Consider the following 11,479-nt stretch of genomic DNA (forward strand, 5'->3'; position numbering starts at 1 on the left):
CGAGGTTGCAGTGAGCCAAGATTGCGCCATTGCACTCCAACCTGGGTGACAGAGCAAGACTCTGTCTCAAAATAAATAAATAAATAAATAAAATATAAATAATTAATTAAAATAAAATAAAAATAAAATGGTATCTCAATGTGGTTTTAATTTGTATTTCTCTGCTGACTAGTTATGTTGAGCATCTTTTCATGAGCTTGCTGACCATGTGTATATCTTCTTTTGTGACGTGTCTATTCACATTTTTTGACCATTTTAAAATGTATTAGACAACACAATTTACACTCACAATACAATCACTCACTGTTACTGAGTGATCAGTTTCTTATACATTCTTGATGTTTTGTCTGTTTGAACTTCACATAAATGAAATACTAGAGCACAGACACTGGAATTATTAAAAGCTCCCCTCACGACTTTAAAGTGTAGCCAGTGGTAAGCATCCCTGCCTTAAACCAACCTCAAGCCACATCATCTACCTATCATCCAATTGATCATAAATCTTGTTTATTTTCCATAAATGTCCTAAAATCTGCCCCCATGTCTCCATTCCCACTGATACCAGGCTCATAACCACCTTGGGGTATCTGCACTTGCTGTTACCTATCCCAGGAATGCCTTTCCCCCAGACATCCACCTTACCTACTTCCTCTCAAATGTCACCTTATCACAGAGGTCTCCTCATATCCTATTGTAGAAGGCATCCCTGCCCTCACTCCCCATGCCTTTGCCCTGTTTCGTCTTCCACCATGGCACTGACAGTCACCTGACACATTATATTTTGATTTGCTTACTTGTTGACTGCCTCTCTCCCTCCCCACCAGCTTCACGATGGCAGGCACTGTGTGTTGTTCACTGCTGTATCCTCAGTGCCTATAGCAGGGCCTGGTATGTAGCCGGCATGGAATGAACACTTGGGGAACAAATGAATAACATTTGCTGAGGGACTAGTTTCTCTAAACCACAGTTCTGAGTCTGACAGACTCCTGTGCAAAAGCTTCAGCAGATGCCCCTTAGCCACAAAGCCAAGTCCAATGTCTTTAAGTGCTTTGGATGTGGCCTCTGTGTCCTTCTAGCCTGTTTCCCCTTTCATAATGCCAAGTTCTAGCTAGTTGTGTTGACTTGCTCCTCTGTTCCTCTACTGCCTTCTCCCTCCAAGGCTTAAATCTTGCTGATCCTCCTACACCCAGCACGAATACCATGGTCCTTTTCTGACCCTCCAGGAGGAATACTCTACCTGCCCAAACAGCCTCAACTGCTCTATCTGTACCTTCTCAATATACTTATCTCCATCTCTCACACAGGAGTGGTCCCAGAGCCTGTACCCAGTTATCTTAAACTTGCTTCAATACCAAATCCCCAGGATACAATCTAAAAATGCTGATAACCAGGCCCCACCCCTAGACAATCTGATTTAAATTAGTCTGGAGTGGAGACCAGGTGTGGGATGGGATAACTGCTGCCCAGGTGGTTTTAATGTGCTGTGGGCTGAGCCCAGGGTTTGGCAAAGGTCAAACAAAAGCAGGAGCTGGTGTTATGTTGAAATTTCTTACCAGGCAGCTCTGCCCAGTAAGAGAACTATAAAGAATTAACTCAGAAAACCTGTATTGTCCACACCCACACATTCCAAAAAACAGGTTTGGCCTTTGACCGGCTCCTAAGAGAGAATCTCTGAGCCCTTGGACCATCCTTCCCGATGAGAGTGTTTTTCTTCACCTGGGGGCCTTGGGCCATTCCAGTCCATGTTAATTAACAAAGTGATTCATTGCCAGGTGTGGGGTAGGCTGGAGGGGGCTGGAAACTGAGTGACTAAGGTCAACTGTACCTATGTAACCATCTCCTAATAAAAACCCTGGACACCAAGACTCAGGGGAGATTCCCTGGCTGGCAATACTCCATGTAAGTTGCCATGAATTGTTTCTGGTAGAAGTAAGTATTGTCAGCATGACTCTACTGGGAGAAGACAACCGGAAGCTTGCACCTGGTGTCTCCTGGACTCTGCCCTATGTACCTCTTTGCTGATTTTGACCTATATTCTTTCACTGTAATAAACAATATATGCGAGTATAATGGCTGGCCCAAAGGCTATATCCTCTGTTAAAAGACAAACGTTAGGCAGGCATGATGGCTCACACCTGTAATTCCAGCACTTTGGAAGGCCAAGGTGGAAGCATAGCTTGAGCCCGGGAGGTTGAGACTACAATGAGCTGTGATCGCGCCACTGCACTCTAGCCTGGGTGACAGTGAGACCCTGTCTCCAGCATAAAAAAAGAAAAACTTTAAACAAATCAAATTCAACAGAATTTAATTGAGCAAAGAATAATTCACAAGTCTAGCAGCCCCCAGAACCAGAATACATTAGGAGTGACTCCTGGGCTGCCACCTAGTTGAATAAGATTTATGAACAGAAAAAGGAAAGTGATAAACAGAAAGCACAAGTGAGGTACAGAAACAACTGAACTGATTACAGCTGGCTGTTTGCCTTTTTTGAATACAATTTGAATAGCTGGCTGCCTGTGATTGGCTGAAACTCTGTGACTTGTACAAGAGTAGGTTACAGTCTGTTGAAATATCTAGTTAGGTTACAGTTTACTATGTACAGAGAAACCTTTAGGCTGAACTTAGAATATATAAGAAAGCAGCTTTAGGCTATAGTTAGTTTAACACATCCCACAGACATTTTTGTTTGGCTCTCACAGACATTCAAATAATTGCAATTTCAATATCAGATTTCCAGTGTCAACAAAAGCAGTCTAACTCTGTAAAACATTTGAAGAGAAGTACTCTTTTTTTTAGACTAAGTCTCGCTCTGTCACCCAGGCTGGAGTGCAGTGGCGCAATCTTGACTCACTGCAACCTCCGCCTCCTGGGCTCAAGCAATTCTCCTGCCTCAGCCTTCTGAGTTGCTGGGACTATAGGCATGCACCACCACACCCGGATAATTTTTGTATGTTTTTGTAGAGACATGGTTTCACCATGTTAGCCAGGCTGGTCTTGAACTCCTGACCTTAAGTGATCTGCCCGCCTCAGCCTCCCAAAATGCTGGGATCACAGGTGTAAGCCACCTCGCCCAGTCTGAAGAGATTTATTCTGAGTCAAATATGAGTGATCATGGCCTGTGACACAGCCCTCAGGAGATCCTGAGACCATGTGCCCAAGGTGGTCAGGGCACACCTTGGTTTTATACATTTCAAGAAGACCTGAGACATCAATCAAATACATTTAAGATATATATTGATTTGGTCCAGAAAAGCAGAACAACTCCAAGGTTGGGAGAGGGGAGCTTCCAGGTCATAGATAGATTTAAAATTTTTCTGATTGGCAATTGGTTCAAAGAGTTACTATAAATAGAAAGGAACGTCTGGGTTAGAATAAGATCATTTGATCATGCAAATGAAGCCTCCAGGTAGCAGGCTTCGGAGATAATAGATTGTAAATGTTTCTTATCAGACTTAAGGTCTGTGTTGATGTTAATTAAACATTGGTCAACTTCTCCTGAATTCCAGAAGGGAGGAGGGCATAATGAGGCGTGTCCCGCCCGCCGCTTCCCATCAAGGCCTGAACTGGTCTTTCAGGTTAACTTCAGTGTACTGGCTGAGAAGGAAATCCATTCAGATGGTTGGGGGACCTCCGAATTTTATGTTTGGTTTACACCAGCTTCTCTTATAAAAGTTTACAGATCTGGCAATGCTGGGCCCATAGTTCCACATGGACAGCAGCTGCTATGCAGAGTTCCTTTGGTGCACAATATGTTCTTTCCATTAAACCACCATCCCTGCCACTTCCAGATGCTGCAGCTGGCTCATCAGCTGCCCATTATCACTGCACATAAATGTTGTTCTTTCTCTTAAACCTGCTGAATTCACTTTTATTTCCCATCAGCCACAGCAGATGCTTTGGGTTTGTGGCTCCTGTTGAGGATTAAGCCTGGTGGCATCTCAGGCAGGCTTCAGGCACTCCCTCTACCTGGGAGGCCTTCCTCCCAGGCCTCCCCATCCCAGCCCTTTACTTTCCCACTAACTCCCAGTTAGCCTCTAGGATTCCCCTCAGGGTACCCTGTGGACTCCCAGAATCCCTAGGGCACCTCTTGATCACTAAACTTAACCTCAGTGTATTATAATTATCTATTATTTTATTTATATTACTTCCCTTTACAAAGAAACCTCTTAAGGGCAGGGGTCCTAATATCTTATTTGCTAATTCTCAGCATCTTGCCCAGAACAGGCCTTCAACTGATGTTTGTAGAATTATCACTGAATGAATGAATACAGTAACTTGTAAAGCTTTTCTCCTTTTCCACTCTCAATTTGCACTTGAATTCACTGAGGAACTGGTACTCATTGAATGTATACTGTGCCCCAGGCAAATTACTTAACCTCTTTGCTTTCGTTTCCCATTTGTAAAATGGGACTCTGATACTTACGAACTTCACAGGGAGGTTGTGAGATTAAGTGAAAGAATGCATGGAAATAATTATCATTATCACTGTATGAAAAGTGGTGTTCTTGGCCCAGTGAAGCCTCTGGGATAGACAGCAACGTCTGCACTGAGAGGACACCTATGGTCCAGACCGGCCCCCAGAGTATTAGTATCTAATCTGTGCTATTCATGAGGCCAGTGGAGATTTGGAATTAATTGATCTGGGCTGTGGCCAGGGTGTCTATTTTTATTTTTATTTTTTTGAGATGGAGTTTTGCTCTTGTTGCCCAGGCTAGAGTGCAATGGCATGATCTCAGCTCACAGCAACCTCTGCCTCCTGGGTTCAAGCGATTCTCCTGCCTCAGCTTCCTGAGTAGCTGGGACTACAGGCGTGTACCACTATGCCCGGCTATTTTTGTATCTTTTTTTTTTTTTTTTTTTTTTTGAGACGGAGTCTCGCTCTGCCGCCCAGGCTGGAGTGCAGTGGCCGGATCTCAGCTCACTGCAAGCTCCGCCTCCCGGGTTCACACCATTCTCCTGCCTCAGCCTCCCGAGTAGTTGGGACTACAGGCGCCCGCCACCGCGCCCGGCTAGTTTTTTTGTATTTTTTAGTAGAGACGGGGTTTCACCGTGTTAGCCAGGATGGTCTCGATCTCCTGACCTCGTGATCCGCCCGTCTCGGCCTCCCAAAGTGCTGGGATTACAGGCTTGAGCCACCGCGCCCGGCCTATTTTTGTATCTTTAAAGCTTCCCAGGTATGCCTAACATTAAGCTGGTTTGAGAATGAGAGGTATTAATTGCTCTGAGAGGCTGTCTGGGGAGAGGCTACAGGAGAGACAGGCATCTCAGTCAATTTGAAGTTGAACGCAGAAGAAATTGGCCTGGGTGGGAAAGGGATGGTGCCTGAGTAGGGGGCAGAGGGCTTTCCTGCCGGAAGAGCATGTGCAGAGAATGTGATGAGTGTGGGGAACTATGAAGGGTTCAGAACGGCCAGAGGGCAGGGCACATTTGGGGAGGCACCAGAAGGAGGGTCTGATCGGCCCAGCTAAGGAGCCTGGACTTTATCTTGAGGTGTTGGGGATGTTCAGAGGGTGTACACAGGATCACCTTTGCCTTCCGCAGAGCTGGAGGCAAAGGGCCTAGTTAGGAGGGGGTCTCTGGGAAGCCATGTGGGCCTAAATCAAAACTGCAGCAGTGGAGATGGAGAAGGGGGAACAGGAATTGCTGCCAAATGGAAGGGACTGAAGGCAGCTATGCGGAGAAGGAGAGGGGAGAAACCTAGGTGGTTTGGGTTTGAGTGATTGGGGAGATAGCAGGCCCTGACAGAGGAGCAGTTTTCCACGCTGCAGACAAGGTGGTGGACTTTGAGTGCTGGATGGGCAGCTGGCTGGCTGAGATGCTGAGTGGGTCTCGGGTTCAGAAGGGAAGTCTGAGCTGGAGCCTCAGGTAGTTGGAACCTAGAGTATGAACAAAGCAGCATGAGGAGAAGGTGCAGAGTGACGAGGTGGGAGAGAGGGAAGGAGAAGGAAGAGGAAGAAGAGGCAGCTGGAAGCAAGTAACAGCCTGACAGGTTTATCTTGCCTGCTGTCCAGAAAACCAATACATGGAAAACAGCCAGTTTTGCAGCAAAGAAAGAGTTCGATTGGCCAGTCAAGTGAAAGGAAGGAAGGTAATTCTCAAACCTTCCTCTCACTGCAGTGAGCCATGATTGTGCCACTGCACTCCAGCCTGGGCGAAAGAGCTAGATCCTGTCTCAAAAAAAAAAAAAAAAACTTCCTCTCCAAGAATATTAGCAAATTGAATCCAACAATGTATTTGAAAAATTATACCACATGACCAAATAGGAGTTACTTTAGGTATGCAAGGCTGGTTTAACATTAGAAAATCAATTAACGTAAACCTATCACATCAGCAGGTTAAAGAAGAAAAGTCACACAATCATATTAATAGACACAGAAAAAGCATTTGACAAAATCCAGTGCTCATTCATGATAAAAACTCTAAGTAAACTAGGAATAGAAGGGAACTTCTTCAATTTGATTAAGAATATCTACAAAAAACACACAGCTACCATCATACTTAGCGGTGAGAAACTACACGCTTTCCCCCTAAAACTGGGAACATGGCAAGACGTCCCTTCTCTCCACTCTCATTCAGCATCATACTAGAAGTTCTACCTAATGGAATAAGCCAAGAAAAGGAAACAAAAGATACATATTTTGGAAAGGAAGAAATAAAATTGCCTTGGTTGCAGATGACTGATTGTCTATGCAGAAAATCTCAAAGAATCTATTTAAAAAAAAAAACAAAAAAAACTCCTGGAACTTATAAGTGATTGCAGCAAGGTTGCAAGAAGTAAGGTTAATATACAGAAGTCAAATGGTTTCCCACATACTAGCAATAAGCAATGGAAAACTCAAGTTAAAAATGCAATGCCATATATATTAACATAAACATTGAAATACTTAGGAATAAATCTTACAAAATATGTGTAAGATCTATACTAGGAGAAACATAAAACTCTGAGAAAATGAAGAGGCCGGGAGCGGTGGTTCATGCCTGTAATCCCAGCACTTTGGGAGGCTGAGGCAGGCGGATCACCTGAGGTCAGGAGTTTAAGACCAGCCTGGCCAACACGGTGAAACCCTGTCTCTACTAAAAATACAAACATTAGCTAGGCGTGGTGGCGCACATCTATAATCCCAGCTACTCGGGAGGCCGAGGCAGGAGAATCGCTTAAACCCAGGAGGTGGAGGTTGCAGTAAGCTGAGATCACTCCATCCACTGCACTCCAGCCTGGGCTACAAAGCAAGACTCAAAAAATAAAAAAAAATAAAAAACAATAAAATGAAAGAAAAGAGAAGCCATAGAGACTGGAAGAAAACCTGCCAGACACATATTTGACAAACGACTATATCCAAAATATACAAAGAATTCTGATAACTTAATAATAAGAAAATACTCCAGTTAAAAAGTGGGCAAGGTCAGGGTGTGGCTCATGCCTGTAATCCCAGAACTTTGGGAGGCCGAGGTGGGTGGATCACCTGAGGTCGGCAGTTCGAGACCAGTCTGGCCAACATGGTGAAACCCTGTGTCTACTAAAAATATAAAAATTAGCTGGGCGTGGTGACAGGAGCCTGTAATCCCAGCTACTCAGGAGGCTGAAGCAGGAGAATTGCTTGACCTGGGAGGTGGAGGTTGCAGTGAGCCGAGATCATGCCATTGCACTCCAGTCTGGGCGATAAGAGTGAAACTCCATCTCAAAAAAAAATAATAATAATAATAATTTAAAAACGGGCAAAAGATCTGAACAAACTCCTCAACAAAAAAGAAACATGGATGGCAAATAGACATGAAAAGATGTTCAGCATCATATATAATTAGGAAATTGCAAATTAAAACAAAAATGAGATACCATTACACACCTATTAGAATGGCTAGAATCCAAAACATTGACAACATCAAATGATGGCAAGAATGTGAAGCGGCAAGAATGTGAAGCAACAAGAATTTCCATTTATTGCTGGTGGGGATGCAAAATGGAAAAGCCACTTTGCAAGACAATTGGGTAGTCTTTTTCAAAGCTAAACATAGTTTTGCCCCGTGATCCAGTAATCATATTTATCCAAATGAGTTGAACAATATAGCCACACAAAAACCTGCACATGAAATGTTCATAGCTTTATTCATAATTACCAAACATCAGAAAAAAACAAGATGTACTTCAACAGGTGAACAGATAACCTGGTACACTCATATCAGGGAATATTATTGAGTGATGAAAAGAAATGAGCTATCAAGCCACAAAAAGACATGAAAGAAACCTAAATGTATATTGCTAAGTGAAGAAGCCAGTCTGAAAAGGCTACGTACTATATAATTGCAAACTGTATAATATTCTGGAAAAGGCAAAATTACAGAGAAGTAAAAGATATCAGTGGTTGTAAATCCCTTCTAAATGAAAAATATCAGTGGTTTCCAGGGGTTGGTGGGAAGGAGGAAGGAACAGTAAAGCCTAGGAGGTTTTTAGGGAGGTGAAACTGTTCTGTATACTTTAATGGTGGATACATAGCATTAAACATTTAGCAAAACTTGTAGACCTGTACAACCTAAAGCAATGAATGCTGGCCAGGTGTGGTGACTCACAGCTGTAATCTCAACACTCTAGGACTAGCCAAGATGGGAGGACCACTTGAGGCCAGGAGTTTGAGACCAACTTGGGCAACATAGCAAGACCATATCTCTACAAAAAATAAAAAAATTAGCCGGGCATGGTGGCATGTGCCTGTGTTCCCAGCTACTCAGGAGGCTAAGGTGGGAGGACTGCTTGAGCCCAGAGATTCCAGGCTACAGTGAGCCATGATCAGGCCACTGCACTCCAGCCTGGGTGACAAAGTGAGACTGTCTCAAAACAACAATAACAACAACACAACAACAACAACAAATGAACTCTAACGTAAACTATGGACTTTAGTTAGTAGTAACATACCAATATAGTTGTATCAACGATAACAAATGTACCACACCAATGCAATGTGGAAGATGTTAACAACAGAGGAAACGGGAATATGGAATGTATAAAGGAAAAGTTTTTTGTTCAATGCTTCTGGAAATCTGCTTTAAGTCTATTAATTTTCTTTTTTTTTTTTTTTTTTTTGAGACGGAGTCTGGCTCTGTCGCCCAGGCTGGAGTGCAGTGGCGCGATCTCGGCTCACTGCAAGCTCCGCCTCCCGGGTTCACGCCATTCTCCTGCCTCAGCCTCCCGAGTAGCTGGGACTACAGGCGCCCACAACCGCGCCCGGCTAATTTTTTGTATTTTTAGTAGAGACGGGGTTTCACCGTGGTCTCGATCTCCTGACCTTGTGATCCGCCCGCCTCGGCCTCCCAAAGTGCTGGGATTACAGGCGTGAGCCACCGCGCCCGGCCAAGACAGGCGTGAGCCACCGCGCCCAGCCAAGTCTATTAATTTTCTTTTAAAAGTAAAGGCTAGGCCGGGCGCGGTGGCTCACGCCTGTAATCCCAGCACTTTGGGAGGCCGAGGCGGGCGGATCACAAGGTCAGGAGATCGAGACCACGGTGAAACCCCGTCTCTACTAAAAATACAAAAAATTAGCCGGGCGCGGTGGCGGGCGCCTGTAGTCCCAGCTACTCAGGAGGCTGAGGCAGGAGAATGGCGGGAACCCGGGAGGCGGAGCTTGCAGTGAGCCGAGATCGCGCCACTGCACTCCAGCCTGGGCGACAGAGCGAGACTCCGTCTCAAAAAAAAAAAAAAAAAACAACAACAATAAAAGTAAAGGCTAAGCCGGGCGCAGTGGCTCATGCCTGTAATCCCAGGACTTTGGGAGGCTGAGGTGGGCGGATCACCTGAGGTCAGGAGTTCGAGACCAGCCTGGCCAACATGGTGAAAACCCGTCTCTAGGAAAAGTACCAAAATTAGCCAGGCATGGTGGCGGGTGCCTGTAATCCCAGCTCCTCAAGAACTCGAGGCAGGAGAATCGCTTGAACCCGGGAGGCAGAGTTTGCAGTGGGCCGAGATCGCGCCACTGCACTCCAGCCTGCGCAATAGAGCGAGACTCCGTCTAAAAAGAAAAACCAGTAATAATAATCAAAAATAATAAAATAAAGGCTAGAGCTGTATGGAAAGAACTCTTGGCTCAAGTAGGATTTAGAGCCAGGGAGTGGGAAGAGTGGCACCCACTCGGGAGTCCTATGAGGCAGCAAGATCCCACAGGCTGTTGAGTGCATAGGTGACAGGGACCAGTGAGAAAGGACTGAGACCCCTTGCCCCATTGGCCTGCCACTTTCTTTCATTGTTTTTCTCTTACTCTCTCCTTCTCTTTCTTCTTTTCTTTTTTTTCTTTCTTTCTTTCTTTTTTTTTTTTTTTTTGAGACGGACTCTCGCTCTGTCCCCCAGGCTGGAGTGCAGTGGCGCGATCTCGGCTCACTGCAAGCTCCACCTCCCGGGTTCACTTTCTTCTTTTCTTTTACTGTGTTCTTTTCGAGTATTCTCAACAACAGCCTGAAGGCCTGGAGGTGTAGGGGAGCCGCCCACAGATGCCTAGTTTGGCGCCCTATACGCTGCTAGCATCTACGTAGGGATGGGTTTGGGATGGGAGCGGGGTGATGCTCTGGTTCTTCGGGCTGGAGTCCGCGCGTGGAGGGGAACTCCCTCTTGCGAGTCCCCCAGCAGTCCTGTGGGGGCTGGGCCTGGAAGGGGAACTGGGAGATGGGGAAGTGCACGCCGCTGGGTCCCATCTCAGTGCGGTGCGAGAGGGCACTCCGGCAGAGGCCCAACAGACAGCGCTTGTCAGGCGGACCTGAGTTCGAGTTCTGACTGTGCCATCTACGCTATGACTTTGGGGCAGGCGACCCACCCTCCGCGCCTCACTAACCCATGTACTGCATGGAAAATAAGCGTCTTCCTGGGGAAGAAGAGGGCTGTGTGTGAAGATTCAAAAGACCAAGAGGGAGTCCTCGCGGGCTCCCGGCGCCCGGCCAGTGGCAGTACGCTCGGGCTACGGTTGCGCTCAGGATCGGGTCCGCGCCCCCGGCGGCTGCGGGCTCTCTCCTGGCTCCGGCCTGGCCCTTCCGCCCTCCCCCGCACTTACAGCGGTCTCTCTCCACTTTTCTCTTCTCGGACTGCAGCGGCTAGGTCACCTCCTCTGGACGCCGGCACGCGCTGCCCGGGCAACTGTCACCAGGGAAACCAGCGACGTCACTCGCGCGTTTTCAACGCGTCTCTACGGGGGCCGAGGGGGCGCCAAGAGTTCTGAAAGTGACAGAGGCGCTGAGGACGCGCTGGGCTGGATTCAAAGGGGCGCCGTCTCGAGTGCGCTGGAGATTTTAAATCTTCTGGAGTATATTTTTTAGAAAGTTTTGTGGACCAAACGTTCTGTACAGAGATGCCCATTCCTCTCTCCTGCTGGGGAGTTAAACAGCGAACGATCTCACCATGAAATTTAAAGTAGCCGTTCAGATATATTTGAAAAATGTGAAACAGTGTGGGGAAAGGCCATGTTACGATGGTGAGGGAAGGAAGCAGGACGCAATATAGCAATGC

At 46.2% G+C, this 11,479-nt stretch overlaps 1 protein-coding gene across 7 annotated transcripts in view; it reads right to left on the bottom strand.

Annotated features, from left to right (window-relative positions):
- The window catches only part of LOC105480278 (coiled-coil domain containing 13), a 65,302-nt gene extending 54,110 nt beyond the window's left edge, over positions 1–11,192 (bottom strand). For 3 of the 7 annotated variants that reach the window (XM_011738887.3, XM_011738885.3, XM_011738881.3), the window contains exon 1: positions 11,028–11,188. The gene's annotated coding sequence lies outside the window, so the exon portion shown is untranslated. Of the gene's footprint in view, positions 1–11,027 lie in introns of all 7 variants that reach the window. The other 4 variants (XM_011738884.3, XM_011738883.3, XM_011738888.3 and 1 more) reach the window with 4 other exon arrangements.
- Positions 11,193–11,479: the final 287 nt, after the last annotated feature.

This window comes from Macaca nemestrina, chromosome 2 (assembly GCF_043159975.1).
Source record: "Macaca nemestrina isolate mMacNem1 chromosome 2, mMacNem.hap1, whole genome shotgun sequence".
Classification (NCBI taxonomy): Eukaryota; Metazoa; Chordata; class Mammalia; order Primates; family Cercopithecidae; genus Macaca; species Macaca nemestrina.